The sequence below is a fragment of the Salmo trutta genome, unplaced genomic scaffold (assembly GCF_901001165.1).
Source record: "Salmo trutta unplaced genomic scaffold, fSalTru1.1, whole genome shotgun sequence".
Taxonomy (NCBI): domain Eukaryota; kingdom Metazoa; phylum Chordata; class Actinopteri; order Salmoniformes; family Salmonidae; genus Salmo; species Salmo trutta.
Window position 1 is genome coordinate 764,037 of NW_021823216.1, and position 13,184 is coordinate 777,220.

Genomic DNA, 13,184 nt, shown 5'->3' on the forward strand with positions numbered 1-13,184 from the left:
ACTGGGGCTGCGTCCAAACTGAACACTATTCCCTTTACCCTGGTGTGTTGTGTACACTGGGGCTGCGTCCAAACTGAACTCTATTCCCTTGGCCCCGGTGTGTTGTGTACACTGGGGCTGCGTCCAAACTGAACTCTATTCCCTTGGCCCCGGTGTGTTGTGTACACTGGGGCTGCGTCCAAACTGAACTCTATTCCCTTTACCCTGGTGTGTTGTGTACACTGGGGCTGCGTCCAAACTGAACTCTATTCCCTTTACCCTGGTGTGTTGTGTACACTGGGGCTGCGTCCAAACTGAACTCTATTCCCTTGGCCCCGGTGTGTTGTGTACACTGGGGCTGCGTCCAAACTGAACTCTATTCCCTTGGCCCCGGTGAGTTTGACCAGGGCCCACATGACTCTGGTCAAAAGCAGTTCACTAAATAGGGAAAAGGGTGTCATTTGGGATGCAGGCAGGCTCTTTCTTTTTTTGTTGATGTGCCTCTTCTACTCAAGTCAAAACGGCGCTTCAACTCAACTTGACTACTGGGTCAGCAGCATGCCACAACTTTCAGACAGACCACATCCAAGGAGTGTTTGGAAATAACATCTCACTTTCCCTTGCCCTTCACAGTGCTGAGAGTAGCATCCTTAGTTTATATAAGGCAGCCATTGGTGAAATAACTCTCTATGGAAGTGTCCCAAATGGCACCCTATTCCCTATATAGTGTAGCACATTAGTCTGGATTAAGCCTTGGTCAAATGTAGTCAGCGACATAGAGAATAGGGTGCCTTTATTCCACCAACCCCTCTGTCTGTGGTCATCAATAGGGTGCCTTTATTTCACCAACCCCTCTCTGTCTGTGGTCATCAATAGGGTGCCTTTATTTCACCAACCCCTCTCTGTCTCTGGTCATCAATAGGGCGCCTTTATTTCACCAACCCCTCTCTGTCTGTGGTCAACAATAGGGCGCCTTTATTCCACCAACCCCTCTGTCTCTGGTCATCAATAGGGCGCCTTTATTTCACCAACCCGTCTCTGTCTGTGGTCATCAATAGGATGCCTTTATTTCACCAACCCGTCTCTGTCTGTGGTCATCAATAGGGTGCCTTTATTTCACCAACCCCTCTCTGTCTCTGGTCATCAATAGGGCGCCTTTATTTCACCAACCCCTCTCTGTCTGTGGTCATCAATAGGGTGCCTTTATTTCACCAACCCCTCTCTGTCTCTGGTCATCAATAGGATGCCTTTATTTCACCAACCCCTCTCTGTCTGTGGTCATCAATAGGGTGCCTTTATTTCACCAACCCCTCTCTGTCTCTGGTCATCAATAGGGCGCCTTTATTTCACCAACCCGTCTCTGTCTGTGGTCATCAATAGGGCGCCTTTATTTCACCAACCCGTCTCTGTCTGTGGTCATCAATATGTTGAATATGGAGACACTAACCATCTCTGTCTGTGGTAATGGAGACACTAACCATCTCTGTCTGTGGTAATGGAGACACTAACCATCTCTGTCTGTGGTCATCAATATGTTGAATATGGAGACACTAACCATCTCTGTCTGTGGTAATGGAGACACTAACCATCTCTGTCTGTGGTAATGGAGACACTAACCATCTCTGTCTGTGGTAATCAATATGTTGAATATGGAGACACTAACCATCTCTGTCTGTGGTAATGGAGACACTAACCATCTCTGTCTGTGGTAATGGAGACACTAACCATCTCTGTCTGTGGTAATGGAGACACTAACCATCTCTGTCTGTGGTAATCAATATGTTGAATATGGAGACACTAACCATCTCTGTCTGTGGTAATGGAGACACTAACCATCTCTGTCTGTGGTCATCAATATGTTGACATGGAGACACTAACCATCTCTGTCTGTGGTAATGGAGACACTAACCATCTCTGTCTGTGGTAATGGAGACACTAACGATCTCTGTCTGTGGTAATGGAGACACTAACCATCTCTGTCTGTGGTAATGGAGACACTAACCATCTCTGTCTGTGGTAATGGAGACACTAACCATCTCTGTCTGTGGTAATGGAGACACTAACCATCTCTGTCTGTGGTAATGAAGACACTAACCATCTCTGTCTGTGGTCATCAATATGTTGACATGGAGACACTAACCATCTCTGTCTGTGGTAATGGAGACACTAACCATCTCTGTCAGTGGTAATGAAGACACTAACCATCTCTGTCTGTGGTAATGGAGACACTAACCATCTCTGTCTGTGGTAATGAAGACACTAACCATCTCTGTCTGTGGTAATGGAGACACTAACCATCTCTGTCTGTGGTAATGAGACACTAACCATCTCTGTCTGTGGTCATGGAGACACTAACCATCTCTGTCTGTGGTAATCAATATGTTGAATATGGAGACACTAACCATCTCTGTCTGTGGTAATGGAGACACTAACCATCTCTGTCTGTGGTAATCAATATGTTGAATATGGAGACACTAACCATCTCTGTCTGTGGTAATGGAGACACTAACCATCTCTGTCTGTGGTAATCAATATGTTGAATATGGAGACACTAACCATCTCTGGATGGATGCTTCTGTAAAAGTAACTAAACTCAGCAAAAAAAGAAACATCCTCTCACTGTCAACTGCATTTATTTTCAGCAAACTTAATGTGTAAGTATTTGTATGAACATAACAAGATTCAACAACTGAGACATAAACTGAACAAGTTCCACAGACATGTGACTAATAGGGGAGGCAAGTAGCCTAGTGGTTAGAGCGTTGGACTAGTAACCGAAAGGTTGCTAGATTGAATCCCTGAGCTGACAAGGTACACATCTGTCGTTCTGCCCCTGAACAAGGCAGTTAACCCACTGTTCCTAGGCCATCATTGAAAATAAGAATTTGTTCTTAACTGACTTGCCTATAGAAATGGAATAATGTGTCCCTGACCAAAGGGGGGTCAAAAGTAACAGTCAGTATCTGGTGTGGCCACCAGCTGCATTAAGTACTGCAGTACATCTCCTCCTCATGGACTGCACCAGATTTGCCAGTTCTTCCACCAAGGCTCCTGGACATTTCTGGGGGGAATGGCCCTAGCCCTCACCCTCTGATCCAACAGGTCCCAGATGTGCTCAATGGGATTGAGATCTGGGCTGTTTGCTGGCCATGACAGAACACTGACATTCCTGTCTTGCAGGAAATCACACACAGAACGAGCAGTATGGCTGGTGGCGTTGTCATGCTGGAGGGTCATGTCAGGATGCGCCTGCAGGAAGGGTACCACATGAGGGAGGAGGATGTCTTCCCTGTAACGCACAGCGTTGAGATCGCCTGCAATGACAACAAGCTCAGTCCGATGATGCTGTGACACACTGCCCCAGACCATGATGGACCCTCCACCTCCAAATTGATCCTGCTCCAGAGTACAGGCCTCGGTGTAATGCTTCCTTTGATGATAAACGTGACTCTGACCATCACCCCTGGTGAGACAAAACCATGACTCGTCAGTGAAGAGCACTTTTTGCCAGTCCTGTCTGGTCCAGTGACGGCGGGTTTGTGCCCATAGGCAACGGTGATGTCTGGTGAGGAACTGCCATACAACATGCCTACAAGCCCTCAGTCCAGCCTCTCTCAGCCTATTGCAGACAGTCTGAGCACTGATGGAGGGATTGTGCGTTCCTGGTGTAACTCGGGCAGTTGTTGTTGCTATCCTGTACCTGTCCCGCAGGTGTGATGTTCGGACGTACCGATCCTGTGCAGGTGTTGTTACACGTGGTCTGCCACTGCGAGGATAATCAGCTGTCCGTCCTGTCTCCCTGTAGCGTTGTCTTAGGCATCGCACAGTACGGGCATTGCAATTCATTGCCGTGGCCACATCTGCAGTCCTCATGCCTCCTTGCAGCATTTTTAAGGCACATTCACGCAGATGAGCAGGGACCCTGAGCATCTTTCTTTTGGTGTTTTTTAGAGTCAGTGGAAAGGCCTCTTTAGTGTCCTAAGTTTTCATAACTGTGACCTTAATTGCCTACCGTCTGTAAGCTGTTAGTGTCTTAACGACTGTTCCACAGGTGCATGTTCATTAATTGTTTATGGTTCATTGAACAAGCATGGGAAACAGTGGTTAAACCTTTTACATATCTGTGAAGTTATTTGGATTTTTACGAATTATCTTTAAAAGACAGGGTCCTGAAAAAGGGACGTTTCTATTTTGCTGAGTTGATGTGGCTCTTTTTAGTGGTTCTGTTCTCTTCTGGGTATTGGAAACACACCAATACCCATTGGGTTGATTGGTTGACTGGTTGATTCTGTTATTGTTCCAAGAACAGCCATAGGCTAAGCACAGGACCAAATCTTTATTGACCATGGAATCCAAAAGATCCATCTCATGGTTGGTAAATGATGTCCTAGTTTTTCTGTGTATTTCATCTCTCCTTCTCTCTGTCTCTCTTTTAAGTATGCATGCACACACACACACACACACACACACACACACACACACACACACACACACACACACACACACACACACACACACACATACACTACACATACACACACCAACACCAACACACACACATACACTACACATACACACACCAACACACACACATACACTACACATACACACACATAAACAAGCACCGCCGCCCCACCGTCCACACACAACTACTGGGAAGCAACAAAGAGAACTTCCTCCCTAAGGGAGTGCATTATGAGCATGATGGCCTGGGACAGTAACGGGAATACAGGCCATTCTTTCCCCAACCAGACTGAACATCGTGACAGTCTGGGAACAGAGGTCTATGTGTCCACCCATAGAGATACAACTGTGTTCTATGTTCTAGAATCTAACTAGTGTTCTGTGTCCACCCATAGAGATACAACTGTGTTCTATGTTCTAGAATCGTACTAGTGTTCTGTGTCCACCCTTAGAGATACAACTGTGTTCTATGTTCTAGAATTTAACTAGTGTTCTGTGTCCACCCATAGAGATACAACTGTGTTCTATGTTCTAGAATCTAACTAGTGTTCTGTGTGTCCATCCATAGAGATACAACGGTGTTCTATGTTCTAGAATCTAACTAGCGTTCTGTGTCCACCCATAGAGATACAACGGTGTTCTATGTTCTAGAATCTAACTAGCGTTCTGTGTCCACCCATAGAGATACAACTGTGTTCTATGTTCTAGAATCTAACTAGTGTTCTGTGTGTCCATCCATAGAGATACAACTGTGTTCTATGTTCTAGAATCTAACTAGCGTTCTGTGTCCACCCATAGAGATACAACTGTGTTCTATGTTCTAGAATCTAACTAGTGTTCTGTGTGTCCATCCATAGAGATACAACGGTGTTCTATGTTCTAGAATCTAACTAGTGTTCTGTGTGTCCATCCATAGAGATACAACTGTGTTCTATGTTCTAGAATCTAACTAGCGTTCTGTGTCCACCCATAGAGATATAACTGTGTTCTATGTTCTAGAATTTAACTAGTGTTCTGTGTCCACCCTTAGAGATACAACTGTGTTCTATGTTCTCTAACTAGTGTTCTATGTTCTAACTAGTGTTCTATGTTTTAACTAGTGTTCTATGTTCTAACTAGCGTTCTATGTGTCCACCCATAGAGATACAACTGTGTTCTATGTTCTAGAATCTAACTAGTGTTCTGTGTCCACCCATAGAGATACAACTGTGTTCTATGTTCTCTAACTAGTGTTCTATGTTATAGCTAGTGTTCTATGTTCTAACTAGCGTTCTATGTGTCCACCCGTAGAGATAAAACTGTGTTCTATGTTCTCTAACTAGTGTTCCATGTTCTATCTCTGTGTGTCCACCAGAGTAGATTGAGAGGTTTTCAGATTCTTCTTGCTTTGATAGCCCACCACCATATTATGTAAATTGTACATACTTGGGTAACTTAACAAATTGGCAAGTTTTAAATTGTATTAGTTGTATGTATGGGATACGCGTGGTATACATCGTCCAATGAAATGCTTACTTGTAGGTTCCTTCTGGAAATGCAACAACAATAACAAATAATACAAGATAAGAATTTGAACATAAAATAAATGGCTCAGTAGAATAGAATAAACCTTTTAGCATCAATATAATACAGAAGACACAATTTATAGAACAATATTCACATGTGTATTGAGGAAGGGGAATGGGGGCAGTGTATAAACTGAGCAGTATTTAGTAATCATAATAAGGGAGTCTTATTGATGTACTGGGCCGTCTTCACCACCCGCTGGAGGGCCTCGTTCTAGTGATGTACTGGGCCGTCTTCACCACCCGCTGGAGGGCCTCGTTCTAGTGATGTACTGGGCCGTCTTCACCACCCGCTGGAGGGCCTCGTTCTAGTGATGTACTGGGCCGTCTTCACCACCCGCTGGAGGGCCTCGTTCTAGTGATGTACTGGGCCGTCTTCACCACCCGCTGGAGGGCCTCGTTCTAGTGATGTACTGAGCCGTCTTCACCACCCGCTGGAGGGCCTCGTTCTAGTGATGTACTGGGCCGTCTTCACCACCCGCTGGAGGGCCTCGTTCTAGTGATGTACTGGGCCGTCTTCACCACCCGCTGGAGGGCCTCGTTCTAGTGATGTACTGGGCCGTCTTCACCACCCGCTGGAGGGCCTCGTTCTAGTGATGTACTGGGCCGTCTTCACCACCCGCTGGAGGGCTTTGTGGCCGTGGACAGAGCAATTTCCGTAACAAGCCGTGATGCATCCGGTCAGGATGCTCTCGAAGGTGCAGCAGTAGTTTTATGTAGGAGGACTCTTGACCAAAGTGGTGGTGTTGTTGGTTCATGTCAAGTCCTTGGTGATGTGGACGACAAGGAACTTAAAACGTCTTACTCTCTCTACTGGCTAAATCCATTTTGAATTCAATCACTTCTTGACAGCATCGCTTTTGATTTAAACCGATCTTTCCATATGTCACGCCCTGACCGGGTGAACTCGGGTGTTTTGGGTCAGGGTGGTTTATGTTGGGTGGTTTTCCTGTGTTTGTTTTCTGTTTTGCGTTGGAGCCTTGTGTTGGCTCTATTGGGGAGTATTTCTATGTTGGTTTCTGTCTTCCCAATCAGAGACAGCTGTCGCTAGTTGTCTCTGATTGGGATCTCATTTAAGTTCATTTTCCCCCACGCTGTTGGTGGGGAATTGTATTTGCATTGCTATTCGTAGCCTGTGAAGCTGTTCGTTCATGGTATCGTTTATTGTTTTGCTGGTTCACCGTTCTAATAAAAATGATGATGAACCAAACCTCCGCTGCGCCTTGGTCCCTCTATAACGACGAACGTTACACCATACAAGTTTTCCCATTAAAGAAGTGGTCAGAAAATGACTCAGGAGATCAAGGTGCTCAGAGTTGACCCATTTGGCATACCCCACTATACCATGAGAGACATGTCTTTATCCCTTCATACCCCACTATACCATGAGAGACATGTCTTTATCCCTTCATACCCCACTATACCATGAGAGACATGTCTTCATCCCTTCATACCCCACTATACCATGAGAGACATGTCTTTATCATTTCATACCCCACTATACCATGAGAGACATGTCTTCATCCCTTCATACCCCACTATACCATGAGAGACATGTCTTCATCCCTTCATACCCCACTATACCATGAGAGACATGTCTTCATCCCTTCATACCCCACTATACCATGAGAGACATGTCTTTATCATTTCATACCCCACTATACCATGAGAGACATGTCTTCATCCCTTCATACCCCACTATACCATGAGAGACATGTCTTTATCATTTCATACCCCACTATACCATGAGAGACATGTCTTCATCCCTTCATACCCCACTATACCATGAGAGACATGTCTTCATCCCTTCATACCCCACTATACCATGAGAGACATGTCTTCATCCCTTCATACCCCACTATACCATGAGAGACATGTCTTTATCATTTCATACCCCACTATACCATGAGAGACATGTCTTCATCCCTTCATACCCCACTATACCATGAGAGACATGTCTTCATCCCGTCATACCCCACTATACCATGAGAGACATGTCTTCATCCCTTCATACCCCACTATACCATGAGACAGACATGTCTTTATCATTTCATACCCCACTATACCATGAGAGACATGTCTTCATCCCTTCATACCCCACTATACCATGAGAGACATGTCTTCATCCCTTCATACCCCACTATACCATGAGAGACATGTCTTCATCCCTTCATACCCCACTATACCATGAGAGACATGTCTTCATCCCTTCATACCCCACTATACCATGAGAGACATGTCTTTATCATTTCATACCCCACTATACCATGAGAGACATGTCTTCATCCCTTCATACCCCACTATACCATGAGAGACATGTCTTCATCCCTTCATACCCCACTATACCATGAGAGACATGTCTTTATCATTTCTTACCCCACTATACCATGAGACAGACATGTCTTCATCCCTTCATACCCCACTATACCATGAGAGACATGTCTTCATCCCTTCATACCCAACTATACCATGAGACAGACATGTCTTCATCCCTTCATACCCCACTATACCATGAGAGACATGTCTTCATCCCTTCATACCCCACTATACCATGAGAGACATGTCTTCATCCCTTCATACCCAACTATACCATGAGACATACATGTCTTCATCACTGGAAAAGAGAAACAGTTGAGTTTGATATCATTTAAAATCGTACAAACAGGGTTGTCAAACGTTTTTTAAATCATTTGTTGAGATACATTTTTTTTATACATTAAACATGAATTATCTAAAACGTGTAAACTCCGATTTTTTTTTCTTCATATTCACATATGTTGTAACTTAGTCACTATTTTACATCATCTTAGGTTTTGTGTTGGGCCCACCATCAGTTGAGACACAAAATGCTCTTGAATACAGGGTGGGTGTCATGTTTTGGATGATAAATGTACTGACAGGAATAAAATTGAAATGTAAACTTTCAAATGGTACCACGAAGATGGTTGGAGGTCCACACATAAGAGAATGTTTTCTCGGTGTCCACATCACTAACGAATTATCATGGTCCACACACACCAACACAGTCGTGAAGAAGGCACAACAATATCTCTTCTCCCTCAGGAGGCTGCTAAGATTCGGCATGGGGCCCTCAGATCCTCAAACAGTTACTTAAATGTAAATGTATGGCAACTGCTTGGCGTCCGACTGCAAGACGTTACAGAGGGTAATACGTATGGCCCAGTACATCACTGGGGCCGGGCTCCCTGCCATCCAGGACTTCTATACCAGACAAGGTGTCAGAGGAAGACCCTAAAAATTGTCAAAGACTCCAGCCACCCAAGTCATAGAGTGTTCTCTCAGCTACCGTACCTCACAGCAAGTGGTACCGATGCACCAAGTCTGGCACCAACAGGACCCTGAACAGCTTCTACCCCCAAGCCATAAGACTGATAAATAGCTAGTTAAATAGTTAACCAGACAGCTACCTGGACTATCTGCATTGACCTCTTTTCACATATGCTGCTGTGACCATCTATTATCTATCCTGTTGCCTAGTCCCTTCACCCCTACCTATATGTACATATCTACCTCAATTACCTTGTACCCCTGCACATTGACTTGGTACTGGTACCCTGTGTATACAGCGAAGTTATCATTACTCACTGTGTATTTATTCCTTGTGTTATAATGTTGCAATTATTTTTCCTCTCTGCATTGGGCTCCATACGGGTCCTGTGTGGCTCAGTTGGTAGAGCATGGTGTTTGCAACGCCGTTGTGGGTTCGATTCCCACGGGGGACCAGTATGGGGGGAAAAAATGCATGAAATGTATGCATTCACTACTGTAAGTCGCTCTGGATAAGAGCGTCTGCTAAATGACTAAAATGTAAATGCATTGTTGAGAATGGGCCTGTTAGTAAGCATTTCACTGTTTACACCTGCTGTTTACGAAGCATGTGACAAATAACATTTGATTTGACTTGGTAATGGACAAATGGATTCAAATGGATTTACCCTACTGCAGTCCCTTTGATGTGGATCAGGCATGTTCCCTCCTATGCTTCCTGAAGTCAACAACCAAGAATTTAGTTTTGCTGACATTGAGGGAGAGGTTGTTGTCCTGGCAACACAATGGCAGTTCACTTACCTCCTCCCTATAGGCTGACTCGTCGTTGTGGGTTATCAGGCCAACAACCGCGGTGTCGTCAGAACTTAATGATGGAGTTGGTGTGGTGCAAAGCCACACAGTCGGTGGGTGAACAGGAAGTACAGCAGAGGACTGATGACACACCCCTGGGGGGCCTTGTGTTGAGTCAGTGTGGAGAAGGTGTTGTTGCCAATCCTCACAGCCTGTGGTCTGCCCGTCAGGAAGTCCAGGATCCAGTTGCAGAGGGTAGTGTCCTGACCCAGGGCTCTGAGCTTGGTGCCGAGCTTGGAGGAACAATAGTGTTGAATGCTGAACTGTAGTCAATGAACAGCATTCTCACATAGGTGTTCCATCACAACAAGTTATTTGGTTATTATACAACGGTTGGGTCTAATCCTGAATGCTGATTGGTTAAAACCGCATTCCAGACGGTGTCTATTCCACAAGTTACCACCGTCTAAATCTATGACGTTAAAATGCCTATTTACTCTGTTCCATCTGACTGCGCAATCCAGTGTCTCATCAGACCAGCCAGGCAATTTATCAACTTAATCTCCACTATAAAAAGCATCTGTCACATCCTGACCAGTAGAGGGAGTATTTGTATTGTATTTTGGTCAGGACGTGGCAGAAGGGTATTTGTTTCATATGGTTGGGGTTGTGTGTGTAGTATTAAAGGGGTGTTTGGTTTATGTATTCCGGGGTTTTAGTGTATGTTCTGGTTTTGGTTTTCTAGGGTTTTCTGGTTTGTCTATTTCTTTGTTGTTTGTGTGGCTCTCGATCAGGAACAGCTGTACGTCGTTGTTCCTGATTGGGAGTCATATATTAGGATCTTGTTTTCACCTGGGGTTTTGTGGGTAGTTGTCTTTTGCACTGCTAGTTATATTTAGCCTGCGAAACTGTATTCTGTTGTTCTTTGTTTTGTTGTTTTTTTCCGTGTTCTCTTTATTTAATAAATACAAGATGAGCATTCATATTCCCGCTGCGCCTTGGTCATCTCTACACAACGACAGCCGTTACAGCATCTACACATTATCTCATTTCTTTTAGACTAGCATTTAGACTAACATTTCTTTTAGACTAGCATTTAGTTTTCAACAGCGTAGATTTGAATAAATCTCTCTGACATTTGCAAAAAAATTTCAATATTCAAATTCGATCTCCACCAGTCCCATTGTAATGAACGTGTCGGGGACGAGAGACAGGCAGCGTTTCTCAGCCAGTCAAAATCATGAATCAGCTGGCATCATTTTGATGGATATATACAAAAAAATGTAAATTGATAAAAGGTCAAACAAAACGAAGTGCAGCTAGTTTGCAGACGTTCCAGCTTCAGTTTGAAGTGATTGTGTTAGCTGTGTTTTTGGCTAGCTCCTCTGAACAACAGTGTCGTGACAAGAGAGCACATTTTCTATGCCAGGCGAAATCGCGCCTCATTAGCTCATTGTTATTGATGTATCCAAATAAATGTCACTAGAAAACAGCTTAAACAAATGCAAATGCAGCCACTGTTGTTATTCTGGCTGCACTGTTTGACGTGACTGTAAATTAGCCATAGTTGGCTAGCTAGCTAGCAGGTACGGGATAAGAACATTGCCAGCCAGTATGGAATGGAACATTTAGAACGAACGACTGGGTAACGTCCATAGATACAGACATAAAGACTTAACGACTGGGTAACGTCCATAGATACAGACATAAAGACTTAACGACTGGGTAACGTCCATAGATACAGACATAAAGACTTAACGACTGGGTAACGTCCATAGATACAGACATAAAGACTTAGCGACTGGGTAACGTCCATAGATACAGACATAAAGACTTAGCGACTGGGTAACGTCCATAGATACAGACATAAAGACTTAGCGACTGGGTAACGTCCATAGATACAGACATAAAGACTTAGCGACTGGGTAACGTCCATAGATACAGACATAAAGACTTAACGACTGGGTAACGTCCATAGATACAGACATAAAGACTTAACGACTGGGTAACGTCCATAGATACAGACATAAAGACTTAACGACTGGGTAACGTCCATAGATACAGACATAAAGACTTAACGACTGGGTAACGTCCATAGATACAGACATAAAGGCTTAACGACTGGGTAACGTCCATAGATACAGACATAAAGACTTAACGACTGGGTAACGTCCATAGATACAGACATAAAGACTTAACGACTGGGTAACGTCCATAGATACAGACATAAAGACTTAACGACTGGGTAACGTCCATAGATACAGACATAAAGACTTAACGACTGGGTAACGTCCATAGATACAGACATAAAGATTTAACGACTGGGTAACGTCCATAGATACAGACATAAAGGCTTAACGACTGGGTAACGTCCATAGATACAGACATAAAGGCTTAACGACTGGGTAACGTCCATAGATACAGACATAAAGACTTAGCGACTGGGTAACGTCCATAGATACAGACATAAAGACTTAGCGACTGGGTAACGTCCATAGATACAGACATAAAGACTTAACGACTGGGTAACGTCCATAGATACAGACATAAAGACTTAACGACTGGGTAACGTCCATAGATACAGACATAAAGACTTAACGACTGGGTAACGTCCATAGATACAGACATAAAGACTTAACGACTGGGTAACGTCCATAGATACAGACATAAAGATTTAACGACTGGGTAACGTCCATAGATACAGACATAAAGGCTTAACGACTGGGTAACGTCCATAGATACAGACATAAAGACTTAACGACTGGGTAACGTCCATAGATACAGACATAAAGACTTAACGACTGGGTAACGTCCATAGATACAGACATAAAGATTTAACGACTGGGTAACGTCCATAGATACAGACATAAAGATTTAACGACTGGGTAACGTCCATAGATACAGACATAAAGGCTTAACGACTGGGTAACGTCCATAGATACAGACATAAAGGCTTAACGACTGGGTAACGTCCATAGATACAGACATAAAGACTTAGCGACTGGGTAACGTCCATAGATACAGACATAAAGACTTAGCGACTGGGTAACGTCCATAGATACAGACATAAAGACTTAACGACTGGGTAACGTCCAT